This window comes from Lutra lutra, chromosome 5, assembly GCF_902655055.1.
Source record: "Lutra lutra chromosome 5, mLutLut1.2, whole genome shotgun sequence".
NCBI lineage: Eukaryota > Metazoa > Chordata > Mammalia > Carnivora > Mustelidae > Lutra > Lutra lutra.
In genome coordinates this window covers 67,806,651-67,822,989 of record NC_062282.1, presented here as the reverse complement: position 1 = coordinate 67,822,989, position 16,339 = coordinate 67,806,651, and the positions used below count along the sequence as shown (strand labels likewise).

Below are 16,339 nucleotides of genomic sequence, written 5' to 3'. Positions count from 1 at the left end.
TTATTAGATCCACTTGAATGACTTTCAGATTGACCATTAAATCATCTCTGAAACTATATTAGTTTAAAGAAAATAGAACCTTAGTGTCTTCTTAAGAAGAAACAGAATCATTTGTGTTAGGAAGAAACTTGCTAGAATAGATCAGTCTGGGAATTTGTGCTCAGGATTCTAGCCTTTATTATATCTTCCCTTCCTTAATTTTATGCTTGATTTGCTACTTTAGCCTTCAACAATCACTTTGTCTCTCTAGGCCACACACAGATTGCCCAGCTAATAAATAGTGGCATTAATTCAAAATTGTGTAGAACTTAAGGGTTACAGAATAAATTTCTGTAACATGTTTTGAGATATTCCAAGAAAAAATGATAAGTACAATGTCTTATTTTAGTTTCATTTTCCTCTTCATGCTATTAAAAACGTTCAACATGAGAAATGCTATTTCTGCCTTCCAAGCCGAACTTTTGAGGATGTTTGTGATATTAGCAACAGTTTTTAAAAGAAAAATCCATCAGGTATTTATTAAGTATAAGCATTCACATTATTTATTAAGCTTCATATCATTAGTATTAAGTTCCCCCCTGATTTCCTGGGAACTGTCCAATTTCTTTGTATATCTTGGTGATTAAAGGTATCCTATACCCACTAACAAGAGAGTGACTTCACTTTGTGCCAGATAGAAACTCTAATTCTCCTTAGAGAGTTTAAATTATTTTATTTTGTGTAGACTGGATCAGAAGGACGTCTTTCTTAGTTCTATGAAGGCCACTTTTATCCAAGGACTTTTATTCCCTGGCTGAATTTAGCCATAAGTGTCCTTTAAAGATGAATAGTAATGATGATTGATAAATAAAATCTGCATAGAGATATAGCTAGGAACAATTCAGAGACTCTGTTCTTTATCTTTGCCAGGGGATTTTCAAATCCACATATCTTTGCAGATTATACACTTATCTCCAGGGATGAATAATTTAGAACATCAAAAACTCACTTTGCTTTGAAGTGGCTGCATGTGAACTAACTACATGATTGCCATCCAGATCCTTTATTATTTTATTTTTTCATGGTTTTCAAATGTTACAACAATTGAAGGCCTGCTGGGTCAGGAAGATGGGCATTTTATCTGCTGATGTGTATCCAGGTTTGAGCAGGGACTATCTCGGTCTGTTGAGACCTCTATAACAGAATACCATCGACTGAGTGGCTTATTAGCAACAGAAATTTATATCTCACAGTTTCAGAGGCTGGGAAGTTCATGATTGAGGCACCTGCCATAGGCCTTCTTTCTGGTTCATAGATGGCTATGTTGTCATTACATCCTCACATGATGGACAGGGCAAGGGAGCTCTCTGGGGTCTCTCTTATAAGGGCACTAATCCCATTCATGATGGCTCCACACTCAAGACCTAATCACCTCCCAAAGGCTCTTTCTCCCAACTGGAAATTAGGATCTCAACATACTAATTTGGTGGGAGACATGTTCAGTCTATAACAGGGACATAATTGCAGGACTCTTTAAGAAAAAAAAGGAAGTACATATGAAAATGAATATATATTTAGAAAAAAGAAATCATATACATGTAAAATTTAAGAGCTGACAAGTGCCTCAAATTAAATCAAGTACTGGAAATTATTTTGCCCTTTCCCCAGTATTTTTGGGTGTATGCTCTTCGATTACCTCTTCTCATATCAACAAATTTAAAATTTTTGTATCATTTTTTTGTAGAGAAAATAGGTTAAAATAATCTTTGTTAATCACTAGAATGGTTTATTGAAAAATTTTTTTTTTTATCATTGTGTGTTTACAGATGTTTATTTCCACAAACCAGTTTTAGTCGCGAAAGTTATAGGTTGTTGTCAAATTTAGGAAAACTCTAAAAGTTTCATTATCATAGGCACTCTCTGCAGCATTCCTCCAAATGCAAAAATTTCAATAAACTTTATTTCATGAAGTTGCCATTGAAAGGAAAAAAAATATATAGTGTGTTTATAATTGTATATGCTGCCTTACTGAGTATATGCTTAACAGAAAGAAAACTTCTACTTTGATTAGTCACTTATGGGACCTGCAACTTCCACCCCCAATTTTACAAGTCTGCTGACTGGGATGTTTTTCCACAGAGATTTCCTTCTTCACCCACGTCCTTCTGTTGCAGGGTGCTAGAGGACACATTATGTCACAATATAACCTCTAGCTCTGTACATATGTGTTGTGATGCCAGTAAGCACAGGAAACATTAGCAATATTCCCGAAAGCGGTTTCTTACCTGGGGATGGCTTGCAGTCATATTTATACACAGAAGTGATTGTGAATCCATGAACATATCTCACTGAAGCCAGAGTAATTGTATTTATACTCTATTCAATTTCTCCTTAATTGGAGAGTAAACATGCCTACAGGCAAGTTACCACCATCAAAATGAAAAGTTTAAGTGACCGGTGGGACAAAGGAGTGGAAACAGACAATGGTCTTAATTAACCACTGTTAGAAGATGTCATGTTTTTATATTTTACAGAAATATAAAATCCTCTGAGCAAATTGCTGGCATCCCTCCCAGAGCCTTGGAAGGTACCTATGGAAGTGAGGGTTGTGAACTGTATATGCTATTAACTTCAAAGAAAACCTGAGTCTGGCCAAGTGCCTGGGCTTTTTCCTTTTGGAAATACTGTTCTTTATATCTCTGGTCCAGGTGTAAATAACCCCTAGAGGCACCAGAGTGTAGTGTGGATGGCAGGATCTGCAATCATGGTAGCAGGAGTAAACATCTCTTTCCCCCTCCTTTTGTTTCTGGTATTCCCAGAGCCTAGCATTATATTTCCTACACATCATGTGGAGAAGCAGGGAGATGGGCCCATTTTCAGGGTTCAAATCCCACTTTCGTGATCTGGCTTTTGGAAAATTCATTTACGTTTCTGAGTCGCACTTGTAAATTAGAATTAATAATCCATACCTTTAAAGGTTTCTGTAAGGGATGCCTGGGTGGCTCAGTTGATTAATCATCTGCCTTCAGCTCTGGTCATGATCCCAGGCTCCTGGGATTGAGTCCCGCATGGGGCTCTTTGCTCAGCCAGGAGCCTGCTTCTCCCTGCCTGCTCTGTGTGCAGCTCTCCCTGCTTGTGCTCTCTCTCATCCTCTCTCTGAAAAATAAATAAATAGATAAAATCTTAAAAAAAAATAAAGGTTTCTGTGAGAATCCAAGGTAATGCAAGTTATTAGTTAATTTTTGTGAGCCTTGGTTTACTCTTTTATAAAATGAAATTAATAACAGAGATCTTGAAAGGTCATTTTAAGGATCTGACATAATAACATATAAATTAACCTGCACAGGGCTTGGACTATAGATAGGATTGGTCAGTAAATCATCCCTTCTTGTGGGACATGCTCATGAAATATTTTTCAGTTCTTTTATGCTTCCTAGCCTACCTTGCGGGATGGTTGGCATCATGTGACTACATCTGACTAATGAAATGTGAGGGTAGAAGTGACATTTATGGGCCAAGACAGTTAAAAGCCAATACATTTTCTGTATTCTGCCCTTGATGATGGTGTAGCTAGAATACTCAAGGAGCCTGAATCCCTGCATCACTATCAAAGCAGAACTTCACAGAACTTCTGGACTGTATTGGATTTTGTGTGAACATGAAATAAAATTGTGTTAAGGCATTGTGACTTGGGTTTTTTTTTTTATTGCTGTAGCTTAGCCTAGCATTGTATGTCATTATTACTGTTGTTCTTTTTTTCATTAGTGTTACTTTTGAGTTGAGCAGAACAATTCACAAACATTGGAACTTTTAGTGGTACACAGAGCCGGAGTATTGGCTCCTATACTCGGCAATGGGGACATAAAAATGTTATTGTTGCACACATAAAACCCCTGGTTCTTCACAAACATAGATTCCAAGGAGGTCAAACTAAAATAAAATAAGAAGGAGGAAAAAGTGCATTAAATTTTCCATTTGGCTCACCAGCTAATCCTCTTTATTTAGGCTACCTTATTTCCTTGAATCCCTGACTCCAAGAGTCAATGCATATTTTCATGACTTATTAAAAAATGACGTCCCTTTCTACCAAAGTTTTGGAAGTGGTGTTTCCTCCCTTCTAAATTTCATTGGCTCAGCAATGCTCCATGCCTTAATAAAAGGTCTAATTAGAGTGTTGTGTGTACTACCTTTGCCATTAAGAATAAACTCCATAGTCAAAAAATCCTTAGATGGGCAGCTGGGCATTCAGAGTTTAGCCAGCAGCAGGCACTAGCATAGAGTCAATATCTGTGTTTTTATTTTTGGAGGGGCCATCACTTAAACTGCATTGAAAACCTCCATTTAACTATTTTTTTAAATGGTGTGACTCAAAACCTGATGCCAGATGCCTGTTCTGTTGAGAAGACTGGTAGAAATGCTAGCTTTTCTTGAGACTGGTAGAAATGCTGGGCTGTTTCTTAGATCCTTTGCAGTTGTTACCAAGAGCTCCCAGAAATAGGCATAATGCAAGGGACCTGTGCAAATTATGGCAGGATGTTAGGAGTATCTGAAGGAGTTTAGGACATGCTACCCCCAAATATGCCATTTTGGAATCTGGATTGTTTTGAGCTGAAGGCACCTGAAAACAGCAGATGCAGGAAGAGCTCTCTGACTTAGCCTTTTCTTATTTCTTTTATTTTTAAGATTAAAAAAAAAATCTATTGAGAGGGAACAAGAGAGTGCATGACCCATGGGGGAGAGGCAGAGGGAGAGGGAGAAGCAAACTCCTGGCTGAGCTGGAAGCCCAACACAGGACTCGATCCCAGAATGTTGGGATCATAACCCGAGACAAGGGCAGACTCTTAACTGACCAAGCCACCTAAAAAACAGGCCATGAAAAAGTTATCTTCCCTGTAGCAGGAAGAGACAAACCATCTCTGAGGGACAGAGGCTGGAAATTAACACTGAAATGGAGCTGTGCAAACAAACGGACTCAGATAAGCTCATCTTATCTGAGATGATAAGAGATGATAAGAGAGAGACTTCTCCCTGTCTCTCCTTGTACTTCCACAACGTACTGCCTCTAGCTCAGACCACATTGTCTTATTATTTTCCACAACTTACCATTTCTTTGTCCAAAAGGTATAAATGCTTTCTGCTCCAGTCACTTCTTCAGCTTCTTATTGTCTCGTGAAGTCCACTCTCCCACCCTGCATGCATTTGTCAGTTTCTAATAAAATTTACATGCTTTTCTCTGATCAATCTGCCTTGTATCTATTTAATTCTTAAGCCCAGCCAGAGATCCTAAAGGGGTAGAGGAGAATTTTTCCTCCCTTACATTACCACGGTAATGTCAGTTTGGAAATTCATGTCAGGCTCCAGAGAAGAGGCAATCGCACAGGACAGGACGTTAGGAAGTGAGGCGGGACATAAATGCTTTGGGAAATAGGCCCTGAACCAAGGAAGAGAGGGGAATCTTGTTCTTTCTGAAAGCTGCCTGCCCACCAGGGAAGGTGGCAGGCTGGCAGCAGGGGTGAGGGACAGGCTGCCGGCATAACGATATAGAATTAAGTTAGACTCTCAGTCCAGTTTGAGAAAAGGGAGAATGCTTTTGACACATAGGAAAAGTTTTTTGTTTTGTTTTGTTTTTTAAAGATTTTATTTATTTATTTGATAGAGAGAGATCACAAGTAGGCAGAGAGGCAGGCAGAGAGAGGGGTGGGGGAAGCAGGCTCCCTGCTGAGCAGAGAGCCCGATATGGGGCTCGATCCCAGGACCCCTGGGATCATGACCAGAGCCTAAGGCAGAGGCTTTAACCAACTGAGCCGCCCAGGCACTGACACATAGGAAAAGTTTTAATGTTCACTCAAGATGTTATAAAAGAAATATAGCTGCATGGACTTAAAAAATATTATCACTTGACAGCATTTGAGGTTAAGGTTTTTTTTTTTTTTTTTTTTTTTTTTTTTACGCCTAAATATAGACAGAGGGCTTTATTATCAGCTTAATATGGTCTTTGGTTCCAGACATTCCATGACAGAAAAAAAGAGCAAAGACAGAAACAAACAAACAAAAGCACACAAACCAAGCAAAAAGTTCCCACACATCTAATGAGACTTCTTAAACCTCCAAATGAGCCGCTGTGATGTAGAAATTCTTGGATCGTCATAACAAGTGGGTCTAACTCAAAAAGTCTTTTGGACAGTCATGAGCTATGAATGTACATTCAGAAGGATTTGAAGAAATCTACACAATAAATTGCAGATACATTTCTAATAGGGAGAAATGCAGAGGGACAGAAGAGGCAGGTATTCTGAAATTAGGAAGAGTCTCTGTGCCTGTGTTATGGGCAAAATCACCATCCAGAACTCTGACAGCTTTGCTTTACTCACAGATGCAGAAGACACCTAGTTCCCCTGAAGCAAGTTAAGAACTCCTCCAGGAAAAGGAGAAGAACATACACGCCCACAGGCTGTAGTGCGTTTCCCTCTTTCTTGAGCAGCTGCCTCCTGCCAGAGACCTGCCCATGGTCCTCCCTCAGGTCAGTTCAGTTTGGTTAATCACCTGCAGGCAACTACCTGGGCTCCAATTCTTTCCTAAAGTGGGGATTTGCAAAATGTAGCATTGGAATCACCTGTCCAGTTTATCACAGCACAGATTGCTAGCCCCACTCCCAGAGTTTCTGACGTAGTTGTTCTGGTTGGAACTCCGGAATTGGCCTCTCCAGCTGGTCTCCTGGACATGCCCTTGCTGCTGGTCAGGCAGTCACCCTTGAAGAAATGCTGCGGTGATATATACAGTAGAGGTATTTTTATAGCAAATTACATTTATTAACAAAGTGAATCCTTTTCTGTGATCCCAGAGCATGCCTGCCAATCACTTTCTCTTGCTAGATGCTGAGCCCTTAAAATGTGTCTGAAGATGTGTGAATTATGAAATGACTGAATCTTTCAAGTGTTGGACAAACCATACAGGGCCATATTTTCTAATTTTGTCCTTTATTGCCTTTCTATTGGCCTTTAAACAGTTTCATCATTTGTGTTCCAATGCCATATCCCTGGACTTGGTGGAAAAGACTCTCATCCCCTCCAGCCAACTAGCTGTTTATCAGGGACAGGCTCTTTCTTCCTTGTTTTTCCTCTTCACAAGTAAGGATGATAGCCTAAGGAATACAGTAACTTTAGTAAACCGATCATACATAGACAGGATATTATAACCTGTTCTATTTATCTCCTCTCCATCTCAGAAACAGCACTACTCAGTCCTGGGTGTTCTTCTCTTCTGTTATTTGATCGTCTATTATTTTTTCCTCAATGGAAAACATGATATCATCCTCACAGATGAGAATCTAGTTGAATTCCTTTTATTCTGAAAATTCTTTTTTCGTTTCTCTAGGTTCATGACAAGGTAGCATCAGTCATTTTGTGTCACATGGTGTCTCATGCTTGCTTTTTGCATTTGCTTGTTTTCATTGTATGTATATATATTTTACTGTGGAAATATGTGCATAGCAAAGTTTACCCTTGTAACCAATTTCAAGGGTATAATTAGGTGGCATAAGTACATTTACAGTGTTGTGCTACCCTCATCAATACCCATTTCCCAAAATTTTCATCATTCCAAAGAAACCCTGTGCCCATTAAACACTGCATTCTCCTCTCCCACCAGTCCCCAATGACACCTTTTTTACTTTCTGTCTCAATGAATGGCCATTTCTAGGTGCCTGTAGATATTCAGTGGAATCCTACAATATTCCCACTATTGTGTCTGGCTCATTTCACTTATAAGAACCTTGTCTTGTTTTCAAGGTTGGTCTCTGCTCTTGTCCTCTGTTTTTCTTCTTAGATCTCTCTGATGGTGTTTGTATTTTCTGGCGTGTTCTTTCTCATAAGAAAGCTGTTGTTATTTCATGACCTACCTTCCTTCCTACCCTCATGCCACCCCTCTTCCCTCTTTTTTTTTTTTTTTAAAGAAAACTGGGTGTCCCTATACTGAGGGTGAGGATATTCTGGAATCGTTAATTTTGTTTGGCTTTTACTAGCAGGTGAAGAGAGTTTTGTGTGCTGATTATTCATTCTGTGACTCAGGAGCAGGCCTTCTCTGAAATCTCTGCTCTCATCTTGATGCATAACCAGCCACAATAAGCAGAGTTGTCTGAGAACATTTTAGGTGTCTCTGGGAATTTTCCAAGAGCTTTCTAGACCCTTTTAGAATAATCTTTAAAGCTGAGGACTTCAGAAATAGGATAAAAAAGAAAAAAGTAGGGGTGCCTGGGTGACTCCGTTGGTTGAGTGTCCAAATCTTGGTTTCAGCTCAGGTCATGATCTCATGGGTCATGAGATGGAGGCTCACATATGGGCTCCAGGCTCAGCAGGAAGTCTGCTTGGAGATTCTCTCCCTCTGCCCCTCCCCCCACTCACAGTCTCTCTGTTTCTCTGTAAAATAAATAACTCCTTAAAAAAAAAAAAAGAAAAAGTACCTGTTAAAAGTCATATTGCACGGGCTCATCTGTAACTCAGCACCTCTTTACACTTTAAAGTGGCTATTTTTTTTTTTTCCTCAAATGATGAGTGAAGGAAGTTAGGTACTAAGGTGGTGAAGAAGTTTGAAAGATGGGAGAGACCTGCATTTTGCTTCAGATAGTCTGTCCCTCCCATGTGACAGGGCAGCAGCACGTGAACCTCTGTCAAAGGGGAGAAAACCAACAATCTCCTAGATGCAGTTAGAACTGGAGGTTACCACTGCTTTTGATTACGTAAGAGTTCAGGCTGTGTATCCATTTGTTAAAGCTGCCTCCAAGGAAAGTAACTAGCACAGCTAAAAGCACTAGATCTAAAGAAATCAAGTTTTCACCAATAGCAGTGGGTTCATTTTACATTCTTTAAAAGTCACACTAACTTAAAAACTGCTTGAAAATTAGGCTGTGCTCAATGATTGCCCCACTATCAGAGGATAGCTAGTATCCAATCAAAGACTATTCTGTTCATAATCATTTCATATATATATATATATATATATATATATATATATATAACTCTGCACACATAATTTGAAAAAGTCTAGGTAGCTACTAGTTTTTTCTTTTTCAAAATTGCATTTTGGTACTAATGAGTGAGTGAAATTATAGCAAATAGGACTCTCTCTTTTTTTTTGTATATGACAAACTCCATGCACCCAGAAACTATAGAGACTATGCATGTTTTAACTGGATTTGTAATTCAGTAGGCAGGCTTGGCTTCTTTCCTAAGTTCAAAGTTACTTCAGCAAAGTGGGAAACACAAATAAAACTATATATGCTTTTTTAATAAGCAGATAAAACAGAAAGCACTTACCTGGAAATATCAGCTTGCACATTCATTTTGCCTCAAACCTTGATATTACATTAACCCAGTCATCATCATGCATCTAGAAAATTATGTTTGAAAAATGGCTCACACTACAGAACAAGGAATGAGGAGGTGATTGCAAAGTTAGAAGTTTTATTCCTCTGCATATCTTGAAACTCCGCTTCCAGTAAGAACTTGAAGCATTTAATCTGCGTTGCTGCTCTATTTTCCAGCAGGGAACTTCTTAACAGTTATTAAAAAGAAAGTTTTCTTTCTATTTTGAGTTCTTCATTCAGTCTCTAATACCTTGAGCACTAAGATAATTTAACTCAATTCAGCCAAACAAATATTTGAAAGAAACTTTGTTAAGCCCTGCTTCCTATTTGAAGATTAGTGAGCAAAATTCTTCCTGGTAAAATGTTCACAACTTGGCAAGGTTAAGGGGGAAAACAAGGTGAACACACACATTTAGTTAATACAATGCAAAGAAGGTAAATGCCAAGGGAGAATGCAAAGTGCTCAGGGTTTGAATGGCAGGAGAGGTCAGGCTCCCTGGGAGGGATAAGAAAAAACTTAGTGATAGCATTTGATATACATCTGGATTCTCTAAATTGACTGTGCTTCAGGATCATCTGAGGATGTGTTAAAATACAAATTGCTAGGCACCATACTCAACATTTTCCATTCAGGATGTCTAAGGTGGAGCCTGAAAATTTTTATTTCTAATAAGTTTCCAGGTGATTCTCATAGTGCTTTTTCAGAGACAGTGCTTGGAGAACGATGACCCTACAAAGTCTGAAGAAGAATGGAGAAGCTTTCTCCCAGAGAAAGAGATGAGCATATTGGAGAGGCAAGAACTGAAGGGCACTTAAAATAATAATAAAGATGCCTAATGTTTTGAGCTTGCTTTTTTTTTTTTTAAGATTTTATTTATTTATTTGGCAGAGAGAGACCACAGTAGGCAGAGATGTAGGCAGAGGAGGGGGAGGAAGCAGGCTCCCTGCTGAGTAGAGAGTCTGATGTAGGGCTCAATCCCAGGATCCTGAGATCATGACCTGAGTCAAAGGCAGAGGCTTAACCCACTGAGCCACCCAGGCGCCCTATTTTGAGCTTTCTTAATTTTGCCAATGAGGAGATGAGGTTCAAAGAGGTTAAAGGGCTTGCTTGCCATCATAGCCAATAAACAGCTGAGTCAGGATTTGAACTCATGGAGTCCACAACCCAGAAGATGATGTCTAACCGCTATGATGAATAGTAGCAATCAGTACAGCTTCACTGACACATTTTGTGGGAGTCCCACAGTAATGGGAGTTCAGGCTTAGCATACAGGTTGCAGATAGGTTTCAGAGGGCTTAAATGCCAGGGCAAGGAATTTCATACTCAGGATGTTTAATAGAGATGTGTTGAAAATTTTTTATCAAGATTGACTAGAAGTGTATGTAACCAGGAGAGGCAAAAGGATGGAAGCCTAGTAAGAAGTCTTCCATGACAGTCAAGTAAAAGGAAAGGAAGTCAACTAGGGCAATTGCAATTGAACTTGTGATAGACATGAGCTATTTTGTGGGTCAGCAATAGTGGTGATTCCCAGTCTCTCTACTGTGATTCCATAATTCCAAAGATTTTGTTAATGAAGCAAACTGGGTTTAACCAAGCAAAGAAAAATGAAAAATGTTCCATCGGAGGTTATTATTTTTCCCATTATAATGCATTCAGATTGTAACAAACGGTTGATAATCATCTGGGGCTCAAAGTCACATTATTGTCCCGTTTGTGATAAGAAGCAGCAAATGAGCAGATCTATAAAATTTTACTGCTTTCAGTTGGAGATCTTTGTTACTACACCCACATGCAAGGTCAGTTATGTGATGGACATTTTAAATTTAAGTCTGATCTACAATTCATGTTCAGGAATTTTTTCTGATGCCATCAAGAGCCAGTGGAATGTTTTAATAATCCTGGGATAATAAGTTACTTTGCTGATGTAAAATAATTCCAGCTCAAACAAATCCCTGTCGTTTTGTGGGTAAATATGTAATTTACACTAGGTATTTAACTGAATATATCTTTACTATCTTACAGTTAAAAAAATACAGCATTTTGCTGCCTGATAAGGTGTGGGTGTGTGTGTGTGGGGGGGTGTGGGCCTGTGAATAGGAGCCGAGGAAGACTCTCTAAATTCGGGCCAGGGGAGTATTAAAACAAGACAGGAAGTTGGGAGAAGAGTACCATTGGGAAGAATTTGGTGCTGAAGGAGAAGTAGATGAGGACATGTTTGTTGGGATGTCTCTTGAACTCAGGACTCCAAGGCAGGGTATTGTTACCTATCAGCCTTTATGAAAACAAGAAATATTGAGACTTTTTAGAGTCAAGAAAATCACATTGTTATTTCTCTGCCATGTGAAATATTTTAACTTTTATAATGCAGCTTTTAAATAAAATAAAACTTTTCTAATGTGGATCAAAACATTCCACTTGTACTCTCTGTCACTGCCCATACCCCTAAGCCCCATGGAAAGAAAGGGAGAAAAAAAAAGATGGAGGTTTCTTTTCCACCTAACTATGGTGGCCTACATGTATGTGGTCATGAAATGGTTAAGCAACAGGCCTCTGGTAGTTGTAGCTACAGAAAGCTCCCAGTGAGGTGATCCATTTTTGCACAACAGGATCCAGTTTCTCCCCATAGTACAGTCCATAGTACTACTCCCCATAGTACTGCCCCGAAGGCAGTCATTCTCCCATTGTCAAATGCCAGGGCACCTGAAGGCAGTCATTCACAGAGGGCCTTGGAGAGTCTCTCTCTACAAGTCTCTCGGTATCTCTTCCCTAGCAAATTAGGAAGAACAATGGCAAGAACCATAAATACAATTTGTTATGTGTATTTGGAAATTGACTTCTGAGTAGTTACCATCAAAGATACTGACTATGCACAGGGAATGAGCACGTCAACCTTGCTAAAGGAACTAATAGCCCTGACACATACTAGGGTAGAAAATGGAACAGCCCCAGCGTAGAGGACTCCAGCAGATAACATGTGACTAAGATGATGAGAAAAAAAGAGGGCACAAGTAGACCTTAGCAGGTGTACGATTCTCAGTAGCTAAATGCAGCAGATGCATTATTCTTAGCCACACATGGCTACATGAGTCACCATTCTCTAAAGAGGAAGAATCAGAAAGAATGCTAGAGGGGAGAGTAACCCCAAACTCGGTATTACTGACAATGAATATATGTAGGTACGCATGTATTTGCTTAAATGAGCTGTTAGGGAAGCTCTGTTTATTCTTCCTCAGTGGGGGCTGAGTCATCAACAATTAAATTTCTACTGGCTTCCTGGAGTCCACAAGTAACCGAATGTGGTGTGTTGATAAGCAGAACCCAGTGGATCCAAGCAGCATTTGCAGCCCAGTCTGTGGTACCCAGCAGAGAGATGAGGGAGCATTCTCATGTTTCTGAAGCTCCGGGAGCCTACAGCCAGAGTCCCTATAGCCCTGGCATCTTGACAGAGCCCACCTGGGGACAAATGAAAGCTTTAAGGATGAACCTTTAGTTCAAGGTTAACTAGAGAGCCCGAAGCAGGGTAATGAAAGCTGTTACATCTTGTAATTAAAAGGGTTTGCTGTGTGGTTGCCTGACATAGTTACTAAACGGCCTGCGTGAAATGACATGCAGCACTCTGCAGTTACTGTGAATTATCTTATATCATCATCATGCCTTGGAAAGACAAAGAAAATGCAGGGAGAAGCTTTTAGCAGCAATTTGTAGCAAAGATGTTTGGAATAAGAACACATTGCTTGTTACCACTGGCTCTTATGTTGATCACCTAATTGCAAATTGGCTTTCATTAATGTCTGGATACCCCTGAGATAATCTTCTATCTTTTCTAGTCTGATATCCTATTTATATGTATATTGAACATACCTGTACATACAGAGTTTTTTTTTTTTTTTTTCTTTTCATAGGCATTAAATGGCACCATTTTTTCCTTTTTTACTTGGAGGCAGGAAAATAAGACTCATGAGCCATGGGGCTGTATTTTGAACTCTAGCTCATAGATAGAATATAATATAAAAATGGAAGTGTTCTAAAAGGCAATACATAGATCTTTATGCACAGAAAAGCCTACCATTAAGTCCAAAATTCTGGGGAAGATATTTACTGCTTTTAAATATTGCTCTTTTCTTATCATGGTCCATCCTGGCATTGTGACCTTCTCTCCTTAAAGGTAGTCAGACTTGAAGCCACACTTCGCTTGCTGCATTCTAAAGGGGACTGTCATCTTCTGTTCATGAAAAAGGACAATACTCAGCTGTTGCTCGTCAGTGTAAAAAACTAGAGAACAGTCTGCCTGGTTAGCCTGGCTCCTAGGTGTGTACCATTCTCCCTAATTCCACGGAGCATGCAGGATCGACACCTGAGTACGTTGAGCTTAAGCGGACCAGTTTCTAGTTGGCTAGTTAGCGCAGTGTTCTACCAAAGGAAAGGCACAAATGTACACGTGGGCTTGGGCAGATGTTTTCCTAGTCCTTCTCCTCCTTCTCTTTAAGCTTTTCTCTAATGTAAAATAGGTTTTCTATAGAAAATCACATAGTAAGAAAAAAATATATAAAGAAAACAATTACCCTTCCTCTAGTCTGAAATAACCGATATAAATGTTTTACAACCTTTTAATCCATTTTTTCCCAGATTTATTTCTACTTTCTGATACTTCCAGATATATTTATTAATTCATTATCTAAAATGAACATGTATGTTTACCAGTCGGGAAATGTTCTGAGCCTATAAGGACTGATTAAAAAAAAAAATCTTTTAGGTCAAGATAGCATATAAATTACAAATTCCTTTTATGAATTCACTTGTTAGGGCAAAGTGAGTGGGCAAAGTGGGCAAAGAAAATGCACAATTGTCAATCTATTATTCTATTTGTTGCTTAATACAGTGCCAATGTGTATCTCTGGTTTTATGGGTTTTGTTTTGTTTTGTTTTTTCCTTGTTTTTGTTTCTATTTTGTTTTGTTTTGTCTACTTAAAATACCACAATCACCTTGATTTTGAATCTACTACTCCCATAATTTTCTTTCTCATAGCTTTGGGTTATATATTTTAACTGTCTTAATCAATTTATCTTATCTTGAAGTATATTTAATGCAACATGTATCTTTTATGAAAAACAAATATGTCTTATAAAATGTAATCTTAGGGAAATAAATAGAATACACTCAAGTAATAAGGAAGCAGGGTAAAAGAAAAGCCATGAATGTAGCTTGAATTTTCAGTCTTACCTATTTCATTAAAACCCTCTTTAATCTCAGGGGTGCCTGGGTGGCTCAGTTGGTTAAGCATCTGCCTTTGGCTCAGGTCATGATCTTAGGGTCCTGGGATGGAGACCCATGTTGGGCCTTCTGCTCAGTGGCGAGTCTGCTTCTCTCTCTCTCTTTCTCAAATACATACATAAATAAATAAAATCTTTTTAAAACATCCTCTTTAATCTCTGAATCACAGAAAAGAAGCATATGTTGTTGTTTTAAAATCACGGCTAAACATCAACTTAGTAGTTTCATTCCTGGCAGCCAAAAAACCCTGTTTCTCTAAAACAAAGGTTCTCCTCTTTATAATGGGCCGAACATGTCATTATATTTTTCAGAGGCTTTCTAAAAATTAGTCTGCTGAATAAGGTGATAAAACCCTTTATCTCTGATTCAAAAACTTAATGACAGAAATGAAAATGTAGAAGGAAGGAAATAGGTTTTTGTCAATAAGTTTAAGTGGGATTAATGAATGAATCCAGTTTTTGGTCCGTAAGCTTTTGCCAGTTGGGGTTTTCCAGTGACTTTCTGGAGGTTTTCTGGTGACTTCTGAGGTTTTCTGGTGACTTTCTCAAATAACTGTTATTATGGAAGCACATGGGTTAACCTGGGCTGCAAACTAGTTTTCCTAGGATACCCTTAAATCAGGAGTTTTAGCTGAAGCCTAAACTAAGCTCACCCAGCATTCAGGCCCACGTGAATAGGTCTGAAAAATTTGCAAAAAGGAGGTAGGGGATATGCTGTGTTTATGAGTATCCTGAGCAAAATTTCATTTGCAGAAAGAATAGGCAAGCAGTCCTAGAGAAGAGGGGTGACATTGTGGCCCCTCCTGAAATTAGTCCCTAACACTCAGACTCATTCCTGGTTCCTGTGTAATAGCTGCAGCGGCTTTGCCAGACAGGGGCCTAGCAGCTTCAGGAGATAGCATTCTCGGCTCAGGGTTGTACAGCCTCGGTATGGGACCTTGGGCCTTCAGTGGTCATCAGAGTTGGCCAACAATTTCACAGTGGGTGTGAATCTAGGACAGGAGAAGAGAAGGACCAGGAGAAGAGAGGTTTCTTGTGGAACACAGAAAAAACAGTTTTTGAGAATTTTCATACTTCTTGGGAGTAACAGACGCTGATTGGGGCAGAGTAAAGAAGTGCTGTTTTGTGATCATTTTTTTTCACAACATACTTATTTTTCTCGCTGCAGTGAAGTAGGAAGCATGAGTTTTCCTCTCACTTAGACTTTGTGCAAGAATAAAGATGAGCCAAGGAGGGGAGACAAATCACCTTAGGAATGTAATGCATTTGAGACGCTCTTAGCCAATTTTTATGTAAGTGAATTGCTTGTATTTTACCGATCTGCATGGCCCAAGTCCAGTTGGATATTGGGTAGGATAAGTCACATCTCACATCAGAATGTCTATCAACTAGTAAAATATGATTTATTAAGACTTCATGTAAAGTGTGAGGAACATATACATTAACAGTATGCAAGCAAGGTACGTGTGTCAAATGTCTACCTCCAGTGAATGTGCCCATAACTGTGTGTTAGGCAGTTGTCAATTATGGGCAAAATGGCTACCAGTAACTGTTAAGAGTTGTTACAGATGCTACTTCCTACAGAAGAAATGTGTCTTTCAGGTTCCCATTGAAAGGCTGTCAAGTCCTGGGCTCCCATAAGCAAGAGCTTTGATGGGGATACAGGGCCCAGGTAGCTGGTAGAAAAGATCAGAGGGACAGCTCTGTAGTCAGGGAGATAGAGATTA

General features: G+C 39.2%; 1 long non-coding RNA gene across 1 annotated transcript in view; it reads left to right on the top strand.

Annotated features, from left to right (window-relative positions):
- LOC125099702 (uncharacterized) overlaps positions 1 to 16,339 on the top strand; it is a 268,859-nt gene that overhangs the window by 76,461 nt on the left and 176,059 nt on the right. Inside the window, exon 4 of the long non-coding RNA XR_007127328.1 lies at positions 6,353 to 6,499. This is a non-coding gene — a long non-coding RNA (uncharacterized LOC125099702). The remainder of the gene's footprint in view (positions 1 to 6,352; positions 6,500 to 16,339) is intronic.